Source organism: Trichomycterus rosablanca, chromosome 26 (assembly GCF_030014385.1).
Source record: "Trichomycterus rosablanca isolate fTriRos1 chromosome 26, fTriRos1.hap1, whole genome shotgun sequence".
Lineage (NCBI taxonomy): Eukaryota > Metazoa > Chordata > Actinopteri > Siluriformes > Trichomycteridae > Trichomycterus > Trichomycterus rosablanca.
In genome coordinates, this window is record NC_086013.1 from 7,105,120 (window position 1) to 7,127,230 (window position 22,111).

Sequence of the window (22,111 nt, forward strand, 5' to 3'; positions counted from 1 at the left end):
CGCTTGTTTGAGTTTGACTGATGTTGAAATTGCGTGTTGCTGAAAATGAATTAGGCGATTTCAGAATCACAAATTATTAGGAATGTACAAAAACACTAAGGCACTCCACAACTGTGTTTAAAGCGTTTATCTGAGCTTGTCTAATGCAGAAAATGCTTTGTGTAATGTCTTATCAGAAAAGTAATAGGAACGTGCAAAAACACAAAAACACATGAGATCTGTGTTTAAAGTGCTCTTCTGAGCCTGTCTGATGCTGAAAATGAATTGTACGATTTCAGAACCACAAATTATTAGGAATGTACAAAAACACTAACACACTCCACAACTGTGTTTAAAGCGCTTATCTGAGCTTGTCTAATGCAAGAAAATGCTTTTTGTAATGTCATAAGTAACTGGAATTAACAACAACACAAAAACATTTAAGATCTGTGCTTGAAGCACTTCTTTGAGCTTGCCTGACTCTGAAAGTGAACAGTAAAAGATCACTATCAATAAGGTAACATAAAAAAAACAAAAAAAATCATACAACAATCCAGGTGTGTAAAGCGCTTTTCTAAGCTTGTCTAATGCAGACATTACTTATTGTATTGAAACTATTAACAAAGTTCAAAAACATATGAGATCTGTGTTTAAAGTGCTCTTCTAAGACAGTCTGATGATGAAAATGAATTGTACGATTTCAGAACCACAAATTATTAGGAATGTACAAAAACACTAACGCACTCCACAACTGTGTTTAAAGCGCTTATCTGAGCTTGTCAAATGCAAGAAAATGCTTTTTGTAATGTCATAAGTAACTGTAAGTAAGTAATAAGTAATAGTAACATAAGTAATAAGTAAGGTAAAATAAAAATAAAAAAAACACTACAACACTCCAGGTGTGTAAAGCGGTTATCTAAGCCTGTCTAATGCAGAAATTACTTATTGTACTAAAACTATTAACAAAATTTTAGAAAAGTTCAAAAATATATGAGATGTGTTTTTGAAGTGCTCTTCTGAGCTTGTCTGATGCTGAAAATGAATTGTACGAATTCAGAACCACAAATTATTAGGAATGTCCAAACCACTAAGGCACTCCAAAACTGTGTTTAGAGCACTTATCTGAGCTTGTCTAATGCAGAAAATGCTTTATGTAATTTCTCAAATAAGAAATTTGCTTATTGTATTGTAACAATTAACAAAGTATTAGGAAAGTTTAAAAAACGAAAACAGATGAGATCTGTGTTTAAAGTGCTCTTCTGAGCTGGTCTGATGTTGAAAATGAATTGTGCGATTTCAGAACCACAAATTATTAGGAATGTACAAAAACCCTAAGGCACTCCACAACTGTGTTTAAAGCGCTTATCTGAGCGGGTCTAATGCAGAAAATGCTTTGTGTAATGTCACTATCAGCAAAGTAATAGGAATTTTCAAAAACACAACAAACCTCCAAAACTGTCATTAAATACGCTTTTCTGAGCTTGTCTGCGCTGAAAATGCGTGTTGCTTTGTCACAATTAAAAAAATTATAGGAATGAACAAAAACAAAAAAACATTTGAAATCTGTGTTTAAAGCACTTCTTTGAGCTTACCCGACTCTTAAAGTGAACAGTGCAAAGTCACTATCAACAAGGTAATATGAATGTTTATACAAAAACACTTACAACACTCCAGATGTTTTTTAATTGCTTATCCGAGCCTGTCTGATTCAGAAATTTCTTATTGTATTGTAACTGTTAACAAAGTATTATAAAAGTTCAAAAACACAAAAGCATATGAGATCTGTGTTTAAAGTGCTCTTCTGAGCTGGTCTGATGTTGAAAATGAATTGTGCGATTTCAGAACCACAAATTATTAGGAATGTACAAAAACCCTAAGGCACTCCACAACTGTGTTTAAAGCGCTTATCTGAGCTTGTCTAATGCAAGAAAATGCTTTTTGTAATATCATGAGTAACAGGAATTGACAAAAACACAAAAACATTTAAGATCTGTGCTTGACTCTAAAAGTGAATAGTGCAATATCACTATCAATAAGGAATGATCAAAAACACTACAACACTCCAAATTTTTTTTAAAGAGTTTGTCTGAGCTTGTCTGATCCAGAAACTGCTTATTGTATTGTAACTATTAACGAAGGAAAGTACAAAAACAATAAAAACACCAAAACTGTCCTTAGGTTGCTTCAATAAGCCTGTCTGACGTTGAAAATGCAGTGTTAGGTATTTTCAAAAACACTAAAAACCTTCAGAGCTGTCACTTAATCGCTTGTTTGAGTTTGACTGATGTTGAAATTGCGTGTTGCTGAATATGAATTAAGCGATTTCAGAATCACAAATTATTAGGAATGTACAAAAACACTAAGGCACTCCACAACTGTGTTTAAAGCCCTTATCTGAGCTTGTCTAATGCAGAAAATGCTTTTTGTAATGTCTTATCAGAAAAGTAATAGGAACGTGCAAAAACACAAAAACACATGAGATCTGTGTTTAAAGTGCTCTTCTGAGCCGGTCTGATGCTGAAAATGAATTGTACGATTTCAGAAGCACAAATTATTAGGAATGTACAAAAACACTAAGGCACTCCACAACTGTGTTTAAAGCGCTTATCTGAGCTTGTCTAATGCAAGAAAATGCTTTTTGTAATGTCATAAGTAACTGGAATTAACAAAAACATTTAAGATCTGTGCTTGAAGCACTTCTTTGAGCTTGCCTGACTCTGAAATTGAATAGTGCCTTGCCACCATCAACAAGGTAATATAAATGTATACAAACACTAACACTCCAGATTTGTTTAAATCGCTTATCTGACCTTGTCTGATTCAGAAATTGCTTATTGTATTGTGACTATTAACAAAGTATTAGGATAGTTCAAACAAACAAAAATACATGAGACCTGTGTTTAAAGTGATTTTCTGAGCTTGTCTAATGCAAGAAAATGCTTTTTGTAATGTCATGAGTAATAGGAATGAACAAAAACATTTAAGATCTGTGCTTGAAGCACTTCTTTGAGCTTGCCTGACTCTAAAATTGAATAGTGCCTTGCCACTATCAACAAGGTAATATAAATGTATACAAACACTAACACTCCAGATTTGTTTAAATTGCTTATCCGAGCCTGTCTGATTCAGAAATTTCTTATTGTATTGTAACTGTTAACAAAGTATTAGAAAAGTTCAAAAACACAAAAGCATATGAGATCTGTGTTTAAAGTGCTCTTCTGAGCTGGTCTGATGTTGAAAATGAATTGTGCGATTTCAGAACCACAAATTATTAGGAATGTACAAAAACACTAAGGCACTCCACAACTGTGTTTAAAGCGCTTATCTGAGCTTGTCTAAAGCAAGAAAATGCTTTTTGTAATATCATGAGTAACAGGAATTGACAAAAACACAAAAACATTTAAGATCTGTGCTTGACTCTAAAAGTGAATAGTGCAATATCACTATCAATAAGGAATGATCAAAAACACTACAACACTCCAATTTTTTTTTAAAGAGTTTGTCTGAGCTTGTCTGATCCAGAAACTGCTTATTGTATTGTAACTATTAACGAAGGAAAGTACAAAAACAATAAAAACACCAAAACTGTCCTTAGGTTGCTTCAATAAGCCTGTCTGACGTTGAAAATGCAGTGTTAGGTATTTTCAAAAACACTAAAAACCTTCAGAGCTGTCACTTAATCGCTTGTTTGAGTTTGACTGATGTTGAAATTGCGTGTTGCTGAATATGAATTAAGCGATTTCAGAATCACAAATTATTAGGAATGTACAAAAACACTAAGGCACTCCACAACTGTGTTTAAAGCCCTTATCTGAGCTTGTCTAATGCAGAAAATGCTTTTTGTAATGTCTTATCAGAAAAGTAATAGGAACGTGCAAAAACACAAAAACACATGAGATCTGTGTTTAAAGTGCTCTTCTGAGCCGGTCTGATGCTGAAAATGAATTGTACGATTTCAGAAGCACAAATTATTAGGAATGTACAAAAACACTAAGGCACTCCACAACTGTGTTTAAAGCGCTTATCTGAGCTTGTCTAATGCAAGAAAATGCTTTTTGTAATGTCATAAGTAACTGGAATTAACAAAAACATTTAAGATCTGTGCTTGAAGCACTTCTTTGAGCTTGCCTGACTCTGAAATTGAATAGTGCCTTGCCACCATCAACAAGGTAATATAAATGTATACAAACACTAACACTCCAGATTTGTTTAAATCGCTTATCTGACCTTGTTTGATTCAGAAATTGCTTATTGTATTGTGACTATTAACAAAGTATTAGGATAGTTCAAACAAACAAAAATACATGAGACCTGTGTTTAAAGTGATTTTCTGAGCTTGTCTAATGCAAGAAAATGCTTTTTGTAATGTCATGAGTAATAGGAATGAACAAAAACATTTAAGATCTGTGCTTGAAGCACTTCTTTGAGCTTGCCTGACTCTGAAATTGAATAGTGCCTTGCCACTATCAACAAGGTAATATAAATGTATACAAACACTAACACTCCAGATTTGTTTAAATCGCTTATCTGACCTTGTCTGATTCAGTAATTGCTTATTGTATTGTGACTATTAACAAAGTATTAGGAAAGTTCAAACACACAAAAACACATGAGATCTGTGTTTAAAGCGCTCATCTAAGCTTGTCTAATGCAAGAAAATGCTTTGTGTAATGTCTTATCAGAAAAGTAATAGGAACGTGCAAAAACACAAAAACACATGAGATCTGTGTTTAAAATGCTCTTCTGAGCCTGTCTGATGCTGAAAATGAATTGTACGATTTCAGAACCACAAATTATTAGGAATGTACAAAAACACTAACGCACTCCACAACTGTGTTTAAAGCGCTTATCTGAGCTTGTCTAATGCAAGAAAATGCTTTTTGTAATGTCATGAGTAAGAGGAATTAACAAAAACATTTAAGATCTGTGCTTGACTCTAAAAGTGAATAGTGCAATAGCACTATCAATAAGGAATGAACAAAAACACTACAACACTCCAGTTTTTTTAAAGAATTTGTCTGAGCTTTTCTGATCCAGAAACTGCTTATTGTATTGTAAACGATTAAGGAAGGATAGACCAAAAACAAAAAAAACACCAAAACTGTCTTTAGGTTGCTTCAATGAGCTTGTCTGACGTTGAAAATGCAAAGTGTTAGGTATTTTCCAAAAACACTAAAAACCTTCAGAACTGTCATTTAATCGCTTTTTAATCGTGTTGCTGAAAATGAATTAAGCGATTTCAAAACACTAAATTATTAGGAATGTACAAAAACACTAAGGCACTCCACAACTGTGTTTAAAGCGCTTATCTGAGCTTGTCTAATGCAGAAAATGCTTTGTGTAATGTCACTATCAGCAAAGTAATAGGAACGTACAAAAACACTTAATACCTCCAGGACTGTCATTAAATCTCTTCATTGTAGTTTTTGCGTCTTGCATTGTCACAATCAACAAAATAATAGGAACGAACTAAAATAGAAAAACGTTTGAAATTTGTGCTTGAAACACTTCTTTGAGCTTGCCTGACATTGAAAGTGAATAGTGCCATGCTACTATCAACAAGGTAATATGAATGTATACAAACACTAACACTCCAGATGTGTTTAAATCGCTTATCTGAGCTTGTCTGATTCAGAAATTTCTTATTGTATTGTGAATATTAATAAAATATTAGGAACGTTCAAACACACAAAAATACATGAGATCTGTGTTTAAAGGGATTTTCTGAGCTTGTCTAATGCAAGATAATGCTTTTTGTAATGTCATGAGTAATAGGAATAAACAAAAACACAAAAACATTTAAGATCTGTGTTTGAAGCACGTCTTTGAGCTTGCCTGACTCTGAAAGTGAACAGTGCAATATCACTATCAATAAGGTAAAATAAAAAATAAAAAAACACTACAACACTCCAGGTGTGTAAAGCGGTTATCTAAGCCTGTCTAATGCAGAAATTACTTATTGTACTAAAACTATTAACAAAATTTTAGAAAAGTTCAAAAATATATGAGATCTGTTTTTGAAGTGCTCTTCTGAGCTTGTCTGATGCTGAAAATGAATTGTACGAATTCAGAACCACAAATTATTAGGAATGTCCAAACCACTAAGGCACTCCAAAACTGTGTTTAGAGCACTTATCTGAGCTTGTCTAATGCAGAAAATGCTTTATGTAATTTCTCAAATAAGAAATTTGCTTATTGTATTGTAACAATTAACAAAGTATTAGGAAAGTTTAAAAAACGAAAACAGATGAGATCTGTGTTTAAAGTGCTTCTCTCAGCTTGTCGGACGTTGAAAATGAATTGTGCGATTTCAAAACCACAAATTATTAGGAATGTACAAAAACACTAAGGCACTCCACAACTGTGTTTAAAGCGCTTATCTGAGCGGGTCTAATGCAGAAAATGCTTTGTGTAATGTCACTATCAGCAAAGTAATAGGAATTTTCAAAAACACAACAAACCTCCAAAACTGTCATTAAATACGCTTTTCTGAGCTTGTCTGCGCTGAAAATGCGTGTTGCTTTGTCACAATTAAAAAAATTATAGGAATGAACAAAAACAAAAAAACATTTGAAATCTGTGTTTAAAGCACTTCTTTGAGCTTACCCGACTCTTAAAGTGAACAGTGCAAAGTCACTATCAACAAGGTAATATGAATGTTTATACAAAAACACTTACAACACTCCAGATGTTTTTTAATTGCTTATCCGAGCCTGTCTGATTCAGAAATTTCTTATTGTATTGTAACTGTTAACAAAGTATTAGAAAAGTTAAAAAACACAAAAGCATATGAGATCTGTGTTTAAAGTGCTCTTCTGAGCTGGTCTGATGTTGAAAATGAATTGTGCGATTTCAGAAGCACAAATTATTAGGAATGTACAAAAACCCTAAGGCACTCCACAACTGTGTTTAAAGCGCTTATCTGAGCGGGTCTAATGCAGAAAATGCTTTGTGTAATGTCACTATCAGCAAAGTAATAGGAATTTTCAAAAACACAACAAACCTCCAAAACTGTCATTAAATACGCTTTTCTGAGCTTGTCTGCGCTGAAAATGCGTGTTGCTTTGTCACAATTAAAAAAATTATAGGAATGAACAAAAACAAAAAAACATTTGAAATCTGTGTTTAAAGCACTTCTTTGAGCTTACCCGACTCTTAAAGTGAACAGTGCAAAGTCACTATCAACAAGGTAATATGAATGTTTATACAAAAACACTTACAACACTCCAGATGTTTTTTAATTGCTTATCCGAGCCTGTCTGATTCAGAAATTTCTTATTGTATTGTAACTGTTAACAAAGTATTAGAAAAGTTCAAAAACACAAAAGCATATGAGATCTGTGTTTAAATTGCTCTTCTGAGCTGGTCTGATGTTGAAAATGAATTGTGCGATTTCAGAACCACAAATTATTAGGAATGTACAAAAACCCTAAGGCACTCCACAACTGTGTTTAAAGCGCTTATCTGAGCTTGTCTAATGCAAGAAAATGCTTTTTGTAATATCATGAGTAACAGGAATTGACAAAAACACAAAAACATTTAAGATCTGTGCTTGACTCTAAAAGTGAATAGTGCAATATCACTATCAATAAGGAATGATCAAAAACACTACAACACTCTACAACACACTACAAATTTTTTTTAAAGAGTTTGTCTGAGCTTGTCTGATCCAGAAACTGCTTATTGTATTGTAACTATTAACGAAGGAAAGTACAAAAACAATAAAAACACCAAAACTGTCCTTAGGTTGCTTCAATAAGCCTGTCTGACGTTGAAAATGCAGTGTTAGGTATTTTCAAAAACACTAAAAACCTTCAGAGCTGTCACTTAATCGCTTGTTTGAGTTTGACTGATGTTAAAATTGCGTGTTGCTGAATATGAATTAAGCGATTTCAGAATCACAAATTATTAGGAATGTACAAAAACACTAAGGCACTCCACAACTGTGTTTAAAGCCCTTATCTGAGCTTGTCTAATGCAGAAAATGCTTTTTGTAATGTCTTATCAGAAAAGTAATAGGAACGTGCAAAAACACAAAAACACATGAGATCTGTGTTTAAAGTGCTCTTCTGAGCCTGTCTGATGCTGAAAATGAATTGTACGATTTCAGAAGCACAAATTATTAGGAATGTACAAAAACACTAACGCACTCCACAACTGTGTTTAAAGCGCTTATCTGAGCTTGTCTAATGCAAGAAAATGCTTTTTGTAATGTCATAAGTAACTGGAATTAACAAAAACATTTAAGATCTGTGCTTGAAGCACTTCTTTGAGCTTGCCTGACTCTGAAATTGAATAGTGCCTTGCCACCATCAACAAGGTAATATAAATGTATACAAACACTAACACTCCAGATTTGTTTAAATCGCTTATCTGACCTTGTCTGATTCAGAAATTGCTTATTGTATTGTGACTATTAACAAAGTATTAGGATAGTTCAAACAAACAAAAATACATGAGACCTGTGTTTAAAGTGATTTTCTGAGCTTGTCTAATGCAAGAAAATGCTTTTTGTAATGTCATGAGTAATAGGAATGAACAAAAACATTTAAGATCTGTGCTTGAAGCACTTCTTTGAGCTTGCCTGACTCTGAAATTGAATAGTGCCTTGCCACTATCAACAAGGTAATATAAATGTATACAAACACTAACACTCCAGATGTGTTTAAATCGCTTATCTGAGCTTGTCTGATTCAGAAATTTCTTATTGTATTGTGAATATTAATAAAATATTAGGAACGTTCAAACACACAAAAATACATGAGATCTGTGTTTAAAGGGATTTTCTGAGCTTGTCTAATGCAAGATAATGCTTTTTGTAATGTCATGAGTAATAGGAATAAACAAAAACACAAAAACATTTAAGATCTGTGTTTGAAGCACTTCTTTGAGCTTGCCTGACTCTGAAATTGAATAGTGCCTTGCCACTATCAACAAGGTAACATAAATGTATACAAACACTAACACTCCAGATGTGTTTAAATCGCTTATCTGAGCTTGTCTGATTCAGAAATTTCTTATTGTATTGTGAATATTAATAAAATATTAGGAACGTTCAAACACACAAAAATACATGAGATCTGTGTTTAAAGGGATTTTCTGAGCTTGTCTAATGCAAGATAATGCTTTTTGTAATGTCATGAGTAATAGGAATAAACAAAAACACAAAAACATTTAAGATCTGTGTTTGAAGCACTTCTTTGAGCTTGCCTGACTCTGAAAGTGAACAGTGCAATATCACTATCAATAAGTAAAAATTAAAAAACAAAACAAAACACTACAACACTCCAGGTGTGTAAAGCGGTTATCTAAGCCTGTCTAATACAGAAATTACTTATTGTACTAAAACTATTAACAAAGTTTTAGAAAAGTTTAAAAATATATCAGATCTGTATTTAAAGTGCTCTTTTGAGCTTGTCTGATGCTGAAAATGAATTGTACGATTCCAGAACCACAAATTATTAGGAATGTCCAAACCACTAAGGCACTCCACAACTGTGTTTGGAGCACTTACCTGAGCTTGTCTAATGCATAAAATGCTTTATGTCATTTATGAAATAAGTAATTTGCTTATTGTATTGTAACAATTAAAAAAACAAAAACATATGAGATGTGTGTTTAAAGTGCTTCTCTGAGCATGTCGGACGTTAAAAATGAATTGTGCGATTTAAAAACACAAAATCACAAAAACACAAAAACACTAAGGCACTCCACAACTGTGTTTAAAGCGCTTATCTGAGCTTGTGTAATGCAAGAAAATGCTTTTTGTAATGTTATAAGTAACTGGAATTAACAACAACACAAAAACATTTAAGATCTGTGCTTGAAGCACTTCTTTGAGCTTGCCTGACTCTGAAAGTGAACAGTGCAATATCACTATCAATAAGTAAAAATTAAAAAACAAAACAAAACACTACAACACTCCAGGTGTGTAAAGCGGTTATCTAAGCCTGTCTAATACAGAAATTACTTATTGTACTAAAACTATTAACAAAGTTTTAGAAAAGTTTAAAAATATATCAGATCTGTATTTAAAGTGCTCTTTTGAGCTTGTCTGATGCTGAAAATGAATTGTACGATTTCAGAACCACAAATTATTAGGAATGTACAAAAACACTAACGCACTCCACAACTGTGTTTAAAGCGCTTATCTGAGCTTGTCAAATGCAAGAAAATGCTTTTTGTAATGTCATAAGTAACTGTAAGTAAGTAATAAGTAATAGTAACATAAGTAATAAGTAAGGTAAAATAAAAATAAAAAAAACACTACAACACTCCAGGTGTGTAAAGCGGTTATCTAAGCCTGTCTAATGCAGAAATTACTTAATTAACAAAATTTTAGAAAAGTTCAAAAATATATGAGATCTGTTTTTGAAGTGCTCTTCTGAGCTTGTCTGATGCTGAAAATGAATTGTACGATTTCAGAACCACAAATTATTAGGAATGTCCAAACCACTAAGGCACTCCAAAACTGTGTTTAGAGCACTTATCTGAGCTTGTCTAATGCAGAAAATGCTTTATGTAATTTCTCAAATAAGAAATTTGCTTATTGTATTGTAACAATTAACAAAGTATTAGGAAAGTTTAAAAAACGAAAACAGATGAGATCTGTGTTTAAAGTGCTTCTCTCAGCTTGTCGGACGTTGAAAATGAATTAAGCGATTTCAAAACCACAAATTATTAGGAATGTACAAAAACACTAAGGCACTCCACAACTGTGTTTAAAGCGCTTATCTGAGCGGGTCTAATGCAGAAAATGCTTTGTGTAATGTCACTATCAGCAAAGTAATAGGAATTTTCAAAAACACAACAAACCTCCAAAACTGTCATTAAATACGCTTTTCTGAGCTTGTCTGCGCTGAAAATGCGTGTTGCTTTGTCACAATTAAAAAAATTATAGGAATGAACAAAAACAAAAAAACATTTGAAATCTGTGTTTAAAGCACTTCTTTGAGCTTACCCGACTCTTAAAGTGAACAGTGCAAAGTCACTATCAACAAGGTAATATGAATGTTTATACAAAAACACTTACAACACTCCAGATGTTTTTTAATTGCTTATCCGAGCCTGTCTGATTCAGAAATTTCTTATTGTATTGTAACTGTTAACAAAGTATTAGAAAAGTTAAAAAACACAAAAGCATATGAGATCTGTGTTTAAAGTGCTCTTCTGAGCTTGTCGGACGTTGAAAATGAATTGTGCGATTTCAAAACCACAAATTATTAGGAATGTACAAAAACACTAAGGCACTCCACAACTGTGTTTAAAGCGCTTATCTGAGCGGGTCTAATGCAGAAAATGCTTTGTGTAATGTCACTATCAGCAAAGTAATAGGAATTTTCAAAAACACAACAAACCTCCAAAACTGTCATTAAATACGCTTTTCTGAGCTTGTCTGCGCTGAAAATGCGTGTTGCTTTGTCACAATTAAAAAAATTATAGGAATGAACAAAAACAAAAAAACATTTGAAATCTGTGTTTAAAGCACTTCTTTGAGCTTACCCGACTCTTAAAGTGAACAGTGCAAAGTCACTATCAACAAGGTAATATGAATGTTTATACAAAAACACTTACAACACTCCAGATGTTTTTTAATTGCTTATCCGAGCCTGTCTGATTCAGAAATTTCTTATTGTATTGTAACTGTTAACAAAGTATTAGAAAAGTTCAAAAACACAAAAGCATATGAGATCTGTGTTTAAAGTGCTCTTCTGAGCTGGTCTGATGCTGAAAATGAATTGTGCGATTTCAGAAGCACAAATTATTAGGAATGTACAAAAACACTAAGGCACTCCACAACTGTGTTTAAAGCGCTTATCTGAGCTCGTCTAATGCAAGAAAATGCTTTTTGTAATGTGACTATTAACAAAGTATTAGGATAGTTCAAACACACAAACATATATGAGATCTGAGTTTAAATTGTTTTTTTGAGCTTGTCTAATGCAAGAAAATGCTTTTTGTAATGTCATGAGTAATAGGAATGAACAAAAACATTTAAGATCTGTGCTTGAAGCACTTCTTTGAGCTTGCCTGACTCTGAAAGTGAACAGTGCAATATCACAATCAATAAGGTAAAATAAAAAATAAAAAAACACTACAACACTCCAGGTGTGTAAAGCGGTTATCTAAGCCTGTCTAATGCAGAAATTACTTATTGTACTAAAACTATTAACAAAATTTTAGAAAAGTTCAAAAATATATGAGATCTGTTTTTGAAGTGCTCTTCTGAGCTTGTCTGATGCTGAAAATGAATTGTACGAATTCAGAACCACAAATTATTAGGAATGTCCAAACCACTAAGGCACTCCAAAACTGTGTTTAGAGCACTTATCTGAGCTTGTCTAATGCAGAAAATGCTTTATGTAATTTCTCAAATAAGAAATTTGCTTATTGTATTGTAACAATTAACAAAGTATTAGGAAAGTTTAAAAAACGAAAACAGATGAGATCTGTGTTGAAAGTGCTTCTCTCAGCTTGTCGGACGTTGAAAATGAATTGTGCGATTTCAAAACCACAAATTATTAGGAATGTACAAAAACACTAAGGCACTCCACAACTGTGTTTAAAGCGCTTATCTGAGCGGGTCTAATGCAGAAAATGCTTTGTGTAATGTCACTATCAGCAAAGTAATAGGAATTTTCAAAAACACAACAAACCTCCAAAACTGTCATTAAATACGCTTTTCTGAGCTTGTCTGCGCTGAAAATGCGTGTTGCTTTGTCACAATTAAAAAAATTATAGGAATGAACAAAAACAAAAAAACATTTGAAATCTGTGTTTAAAGCACTTCTTTGAGCTTACCCGACTCTTAAAGTGAACAGTGCAAAGTCACTATCAACAAGGTAATATGAATGTTTATACAAAAACACTTACAACACTCCAGATGTTTTTTAATTGCTTATCCGAGCCTGTCTGATTCAGAAATTTCTTATTGTATTGTAACTGTTAACAAAGTATTAGAAAAGTTAAAAAACACAAAAGCATATGAGATCTGTGTTTAAAGTGCTCTTCTGAGCTGGTCTGATGTTGAAAATGAATTGTGCGATTTCAGAATCACAAATTATTAGGAATGTACAAAAACCCTAAGGCACTCCACAACTGTGTTTAAAGCGCTTATCTGAGCTTGTCTAAAGCAAGAAAATGCTTTTTGTAATATCATGAGTAACAGGAATTGACAAAAACACAAAAACATTTAAGATCTGTGCTTGACTCTAAAAGTGAATAGTGCAATATCACTATCAATAAGGAATGATCAAAAACACTACAACACTCCAAATTTTTTTTAAAGAGTTTGTCTGAGCTTGTCTGATCCAGAAACTGCCTATTGTATTGTAACTATTAACGAAGGAAAGTACAAAAACAATAAAAACACCAAAACTGTCCTTAGGTTGCTTCAATAAGCCTGTCTGACGTTGAAAATGCAGTGTTAGGTATTTTCAAAAACACTAAAAACCTTCATAGCTGTCACTTAATCGCTTGTTTGAGTTTGACTGATGTTGAAATTGCGTGTTGCTGAAAATGAATTAAGCGATTTCAGAATCACAAATTATTAGGAATGTACAAAAACACTAAGGCACTCCACAACTGTGTTTAAAGCCCTTATCTGAGCTTGTCTAATGCAGAAAATGCTTTTTGTAATGTCTTATTAGAAAAGTAATAGGAACGTGCAAAAACACAAAAACACATGAGATCTGTGTTTAAAGTGCTCTTCTGAGCCTGTCTGATGCTGAAAATGAATTGTACGATTTCAGAACCACAAATTATTAGGATTGTACAAAAACACTAACGCACTCCACAACTGTGTTTAAAGCGCTTATCTGAGCTTGTCTAATGCAAGAAAATGCTTTTTGTAATGTCATAAGTAACTGGAATTAACAAAAACATTTAAGATCTGTGCTTGAAGCACTTCTTTGAGCTTGCCTGACTCTGAAATTGAATAGTGCCTTGCCACCATCAACAAGGTAATATAAATGTATACAAACACTAACACTCCAGATTTGTTTAAATCGCTTATCTGACCTTGTCTGATTCAGAAATTGCTTATTGTATTGTGACTATTAACAAAGTATTAGGATAGTTCAAACAAACAAAAATACATGAGACCTGTGTTTAAAGTGATTTTCTGAGCTTGTCTAATGCAAGAAAATGCTTTTTGTAATGTCATGAGTAATAGGAATGAACCAAAACATTTAAGATCTGTGCTTGAAGCACTTCTTTGAGCTTGCCTGACTCTGAAATTGAATAGTGCCTTGCCACTATCAACAAGGTAATATAAATGTATACAAACACTAACACTCCAGATTTGTTTAAATCGCTTATCTGACCTTGTCTGATTCAGAAATTGCTTTTTGTATTGTGACTATTAACAAAGTATTAGGAAAGTTCAAACACACAAAAACACATGAGATCTGTGTTTAAAGCGCTCATCTAAGCTTGTCTAATGCAAGAAAATGCTTTGTGTAATGTCTTATCAGAAAAGTAATAGGAACGTGCAAAAACACAAAAACACATGAGATCTGTGTTTAAAGTGCTCTTCTGAGCCTGTCTGATGCTGAAAATGAATTGTACGAATTCAGAACCACAAATTATTAGGAATGTCCAAACCACTAAGGCACTCCAAAACTGTGTTTAGAGCACTTATCTGAGCTTGTCTAATGCAGAAAATGCTTTATGTAATTTATCAAATAAGAAATTTGCTTATTGTATTGTAACAATTAACAAAGTATTAGGAAAGTTTAAAAATCGAAAACAGATGAGATCTGTGTTTAAAGTGCTTCTCTCAGCTTGTCGGACGTTGAAAATGAATTGTGCGATTTCAAAACCACAAATTATTAGGAATGTACAAAAACACTAAGGCACTCCACAACTGTGTTTAAAGCGCTTATCTGAGCGGGTCTAATGCAGAAAATGCTTTGTGTAATGTCACTATCAGCAAAGTAATAGGAATTTTCAAAAACACTACAAACCTCCACAACTGTCATTAAATCGCTTTTCTGAGCTTGTCTGCGCTGAAAATGCGTGTTGCATTGTCACAATAAAAAAAATTATAGGAATGAACAAAAACAAAAAAACATTTGAAATCTGTGTTTAAAGCACTTCTTTGAGCTTACCGACTCTTAAAGTGAACAGTGCAAAGTCACTATCAACAAGGTAATATGAATGTTTATACAAAAACACTTACAACACTCCAGATGTTTTTTAATTGCTTATCCGAGCCTGTCTGATTCAGAAATTTCTTATTGTATTGTAACTGTTAACAAAGTATTAGAAAAGTTAAAAAACACAAAAGCATATGAGATCTGTGTTTAAAGTGCTCTTCTGAGCTGGTCTGATGTTGAAAATGAATTGTGCGATTTCAGAACCACAAATTATTAGGAATGTACAAAAACACTAAGGCACTCCACAACTGTGTTTAAAGCGCTTATCTGAGCTTGTCTAAAGCAAGAAAATGCTTTTTGTAATATCATGAGTAACAGGAATTGACAAAAACACTTAAGATCTGTGCTTGACTCTAAAAGTGAATAGTGCAATATCACTATCAATAAGGAATGATCAAAAACACTACAACAACCAAATTTTTTTTAAAGAGTTTGTCTGAGCTTGTCTGATCCAGAAACTGCTTATTGTATTGTAACTATTAACGAAGGAAAGTACAAAAACAAAAAAAACACCAAAACTGTCCTTAGGTTGCTTCAATGAGCCTGTCTGACGTTGAAAATGCAGTGTTAGGTATTTTAAAAAACACTAAAAACCTTCAGAGCTGTCACTTAATCGCTTGTTTGAGTTTGACTGATGTTGAAATTGCGTGTTGCTGAAAATGAATTAGGCGATTTCAGAACCACAAATTATTAGGAATGTACAAAAACACTAACGCACTCCACAACTGTGTTTAAAGCGCTTATCTGAGCTTGTCTAATGCAAGAAAATGCTTTTTGTAATGTTATAAGTAACTGGAATTAACAACAACACAAAAACATTTAAGATCTGTGCTTGAAACACTTTTTTGAGCTTGCCTGACTCTGAAAGTGAACAGTAAAAGATCACTATCAATAAGGTAACATAAAAAATAAAAAAAAATTACTACAACACTCCAGGTGTGTAAAGCGCTTATCTAAGCTTGTCTAATGCAGAAATTACTTATTGTACTGACTCTACTTATTGTACTGACTCTAAAAGTTTCTATTAACAAAGTTTTAGAAAAGTTCAAAAACATGAGATCTGTGTTTAAAGTGCTCTTCTGAGCTGGTCTGATGCTGAAATTGAATTGTGCGATTTCAGAACTACAAATTATTAGGAATGTACAAAAACACTAAGGCACTCCACAACTGTGTTTAAAGCGCTTATCTGAGCTCGTCTAATGCAAGAAAATGCTTTTTGTAATGTCATGAGTAACAGGAATTTAAAAAAAAAACATTGCTTGACTCTAAAAGTGAATAGTGCAATATCACTATCAATGAGGAATGAACAAAAACACTACAACACTCCAGTTTTTTTTAAAGAGTTTGTCTGAGCTTGTCTGATCCAGAAACTGCTTATTGTATTGTAACTATTAAGGAAGGAAAGACCGAAAACAAAAAAAACACCAAAACTGTCGTTAGGCTGCTTCAATGAGCTTGTCTGACTTTGAAAATGCAAAGTGTTAGGTATTTTCCAAAAAACTAAAAACCTTCAGAACTGTCATTTAATCACTTGTATGAATTTGACTGATGTTGAAATTGCGTGTTGCTGAAAATGAATTAAGCGATTTCAAAACCACAAATTATTAGGAATGTACAAAAACACTAAGGCACTCCACAACTGTGTTTAAAGCGCTTATCTGACCTTGTCTAATGCAGAAAATGCTTTATGTAATTTATCAAATAAGCAATTTGCTTATTGTATTGTAACAATTAAAAAAACAAAAACATATGAGATCTGTGTTTAAAGTGCTTCTCTGAGCATGTCGGACGATGAAAATGAATTGTGCGATTTCAAAACCACAAACTATTAGTAATGTACAAAAACACTAAGGCACTCCACAACAGTGTTTAAAGCGCTTATCTGAGCTTGTCTAATGCAAGAAAATGCTTTTTGTAATGTCATAAGTACCTGGAATTAACAAAAACATTTAAGATCTGTGCTTAAAGCACTTCTTTGAGCTTTCTTTACTCTGAAAATTGCTTGACTCTAAAAGTGAATAGTGCAATATCACTATCAATAAGGAATGAACAAAAACACTACAACACTCCAGTTTTTTTTAAAGAGTTTGTCTGAGCTTGTCTGATCCAGAAACTGCTTATTGTATTGTAACTATTAACGAAAGAAAGACCGAAAACAAAAAAAACACCGAAACTGTCTTTAGATTGCTTCAATGAGCTTGTCTGACGTTGAAAATGCAGTGTTAGGTCTTTTCCAAAACACTAAAAACCTTCAGAACTGTCATTTATTCGCTTGTATGAGTTTGACTGATGTTGAAATTGCGTGTTGCTGAAAATGAATTAAGCGATTTCAAAACAACAAATTATTAGGAATGTACAAAAACACTAAGGCACTCCACAACTGTGTTTAAAGCGCTTATCTGAGCGGGTCTAATGCAGAAAATGCTTTGTGTAATGTCACTATCAGCAAAGTAATAGGAATTTTCAAAAACACAACAAACCTCCAAAACTGTCATTAAATACGCTTTTCTGAGCTTGTCTGCGCTGAAAATGCGTGTTGCTTTGTCACAATTAAAAAAATTATAGGAATGAACAAAAACAAAAAAACATTTGAAATCTGTGTTTAAAGCACTTCTTTGAGCTTACCCGACTCTTAAAGTGAACAGTGCAAAGTCACTATCAACAAGGTAATATGAATGTTTATACAAAAACACTTACAACACTCCAGATGTTTTTTAATTGCTTATCCGAGCCTGTCTGATTCAGAAATTTCTTATTGTATTGTAACTGTTAACAAAGTATTAGAAAAGTTAAAAAACACAAAAGCATATGAGATCTGTGTTTAAAGTGCTCTTCTGAGCTTGTCGGACGTTGAAAATGAATTGTGCGATTTCAAAACCACAAATTATTAGGAATGTACAAAAACACTAAGGCACTCCACAACTGTGTTTAAAGCGCTTATCTGAGCGGGTCTAATGCAGAAAATGCTTTGTGTAATGTCACTATCAGCAAAGTAATAGGAATTTTCAAAAACACAACAAACCTCCAAAACTGTCATTAAATACGCTTTTCTGAGCTTGTCTGCGCTGAAAATGCGTGTTGCTTTGTCACAATTAAAAAAATTATAGGAATGAACAAAAACAAAAAAACATTTGAAATCTGTGTTTAAAGCACTTCTTTGAGCTTACCCGACTCTTAAAGTGAACAGTGCAAAGTCACTATCAACAAGGTAATATGAATGTTTATACAAAAACACTTACAACACTCCAGATGTTTTTTAATTGCTTATCCGAGCCTGTCTGATTCAGAAATTTCTTATTGTATTGTAACTGTTAACAAAGTATTAGAAAAGTTAAAAAACACAAAAGCATATGAGATCTGTGTTTAAAGTGCTCTTCTGAGCTGGTCTGATGCTGAAAATGAATTGTGCGATTTCAGAAGCACAAATTATTAGGAATGTACAAAAACACTAAGGCACTCCACAACTGTGTTTAAAGCGCTTATCTGAGCTCGTCTAATGCAAGAAAATGCTTTTTGTAATGTGACTATTAACAAAGTATTAGGATAGTTCAAACACACAAACATATATGAGATCTGAGTTTAAATTGTTTTTTTGAGCTTGTCTAATGCAAGAAAATGCTTTTTGTAATGTCATGAGTAATAGGAATGAACAAAAACATTTAAGATCTGTGCTTGAAGCACTTCTTTGAGCTTGCCTGACTCTGAAAGTGAACAGTGCAATATCACAATCAATAAGGTAAAATAAAAAATAAAAAAACACTACAACACTCCAGGTGTGTAAAGCGGTTATCTAAGCCTGTCTAATGCAGAAATTACTTATTGTACTAAAACTATTAACAAAATTTTAGAAAAGTTCAAAAATATATGAGATCTGTTTTTGAAGTGCTCTTCTGAGCTTGTCTGATGCTGAAAATGAATTGTACGAATTCAGAACCACAAATTATTAGGAATGTCCAAACCACTAAGGCACTCCAAAACTGTGTTTAGAGCACTTATCTGAGCTTGTCTAATGCAGAAAATGCTTTATGTAATTTCTCAAATAAGAAATTTGCTTATTGTATTGTAACAATTAACAAAGTATTAGGAAAGTTTAAAAAACGAAAACAGATGAGATCTGTGTTGAAAGTGCTTCTCTCAGCTTGTCGGACGTTGAAAATGAATTGTGCGATTTCAAAACCACAAATTATTAGGAATGTACAAAAACACTAAGGCACTCCACAACTGTGTTTAAAGCGCTTATCTGAGCGGGTCTAATGCAGAAAATGCTTTGTGTAATGTCACTATCAGCAAAGTAATAGGAATTTTCAAAAACACAACAAACCTCCAAAACTGTCATTAAATACGCTTTTCTGAGCTTGTCTGCGCTGAAAATGCGTGTTGCTTTGTCACAATTAAAAAAATTATAGGAATGAACAAAAACAAAAAAACATTTGAAATCTGTGTTTAAAGCACTTCTTTGAGCTTACCCGACTCTTAAAGTGAACAGTGCAAAGTCACTATCAACAAGGTAATATGAATGTTTATACAAAAACACTTACAACACTCCAGATGTTTTTTAATTGCTTATCCGAGCCTGTCTGATTCAGAAATTTCTTATTGTATTGTAACTGTTAACAAAGTATTAGAAAAGTTAAAAAACACAAAAGCATATGAGATCTGTGTTTAAAGTGCTCTTCTGAGCTGGTCTGATGTTGAAAATGAATTGTGCGATTTCAGAAGCACAAATTATTAGGAATGTACAAAAACCCTAAGGCACTCCACAACTGTGTTTAAAGCGCTTATCTGAGCTTGTCTAAAGCAAGAAAATGCTTTTTGTAATATCATGAGTAACAGGAATTGACAAAAACACAAAAACATTTAAGATCTGTGCTTGACTCTAAAAGTGAATAGTGCAATATCACTATCAATAAGGAATGATCAAAAACACTACAACACTCCAAATTTTTTTTAAAGAGTTTGTCTGAGCTTGTCTGATCCAGAAACTGCCTATTGTATTGTAACTATTAACGAAGGAAAGTACAAAAACAATAAAAACACCAAAACTGTCCTTAGGTTGCTTCAATAAGCCTGTCTGACGTTGAAAATGCAGTGTTAGGTATTTTCAAAAACACTAAAAACCTTCATAGCTGTCACTTAATCGCTTGTTTGAGTTTGACTGATGTTGAAATTGCGTGTTGCTGAAAATGAATTAAGCGATTTCAGAATCACAAATTATTAGGAATGTACAAAAACACTAAGGCACTCCACAACTGTGTTTAAAGCCCTTATCTGAGCTTGTCTAATGCAGAAAATGCTTTTTGTAATGTCTTATTAGAAAAGTAATAGGAACGTGCAAAAACACAAAAACACATGAGATCTGTGTTTAAAGTGCTCTTCTGAGCCTGTCTGATGCTGAAAATGAATTGTACGATTTCAGAACCACAAATTATTAGGATTGTACAAAAACACTAACGCACTCCACAACTGTGTTTAAAGCGCTTATCTGAGCTTGTCTAATGCAAGAAAATGCTTTTTGTAATGTCATAAGTAACTGGAATTAACAAAAACATTTAAGATCTGTGCTTGAAGCACTTCTTTGAGCTTGCCTGACTCTGAAATTGAATAGTGCCTTGCCACCATCAACAAGGTAATATAAATGTATACAAACACTAACACTCCAGATTTGTTTAAATCGCTTATCTGACCTTGTCTGATTCAGAAATTGCTTATTGTATTGTGACTATTAACAAAGTATTAGGATAGTTCAAACAAACAAAAATACATGAGACCTGTGTTTAAAGTGATTTTCTGAGCTTGTCTAATGCAAGAAAATGCTTTTTGTAATGTCATGAGTAATAGGAATGAACCAAAACATTTAAGATCTGTGCTTGAAGCACTTCTTTGAGCTTGCCTGACTCTGAAATTGAATAGTGCCTTGCCACTATCAACAAGGTAATATAAATGTATACAAACACTAACACTCCAGATTTGTTTAAATCGCTTATCTGACCTTGTCTGATTCAGAAATTGCTTTTTGTATTGTGACTATTAACAAAGTATTAGGAAAGTTCAAACACACAAAAACACATGAGATCTGTGTTTAAAGCGCTCATCTAAGCTTGTCTAATGCAAGAAAATGCTTTGTGTAATGTCTTATCAGAAAAGTAATAGGAACGTGCAAAAACACAAAAACACATGAGATCTGTGTTTAAAGTGCTCTTCTGAGCCTGTCTGATGCTGAAAATGAATTGTACGAATTCAGAACCACAAATTATTAGGAATGTCCAAACCACTAAGGCACTCCAAAACTGTGTTTAGAGCACTTATCTGAGCTTGTCTAATGCAGAAAATGCTTTATGTAATTTATCAAATAAGAAATTTGCTTATTGTATTGTAACAATTAACAAAGTATTAGGAAAGTTTAAAAATCGAAAACAGATGAGATCTGTGTTTAAAGTGCTTCTCTCAGCTTGTCGGACGTTGAAAATGAATTGTGCGATTTCAAAACCACAAATTATTAGGAATGTACAAAAACACTAAGGCACTCCACAACTGTGTTTAAAGCGCTTATCTGAGCGGGTCTAATGCAGAAAATGCTTTGTGTAATGTCACTATCAGCAAAGTAATAGGAATTTTCAAAAACACTACAAACCTCCACAACTGTCATTAAATCGCTTTTCTGAGCTTGTCTGCGCTGAAAATGCGTGTTGCATTGTCACAATAAAAAAAATTATAGGAATGAACAAAAACAAAAAAACATTTGAAATCTGTGTTTAAAGCACTTCTTTGAGCTTACCGACTCTTAAAGTGAACAGTGCAAAGTCACTATCAACAAGGTAATATGAATGTTTATACAAAAACACTTACAACACTCCAGATGTTTTTTAATTGCTTATCCGAGCCTGTCTGATTCAGAAATTTCTTATTGTATTGTAACTGTTAACAAAGTATTAGAAAAGTTAAAAAACACAAAAGCATATGAGATCTGTGTTTAA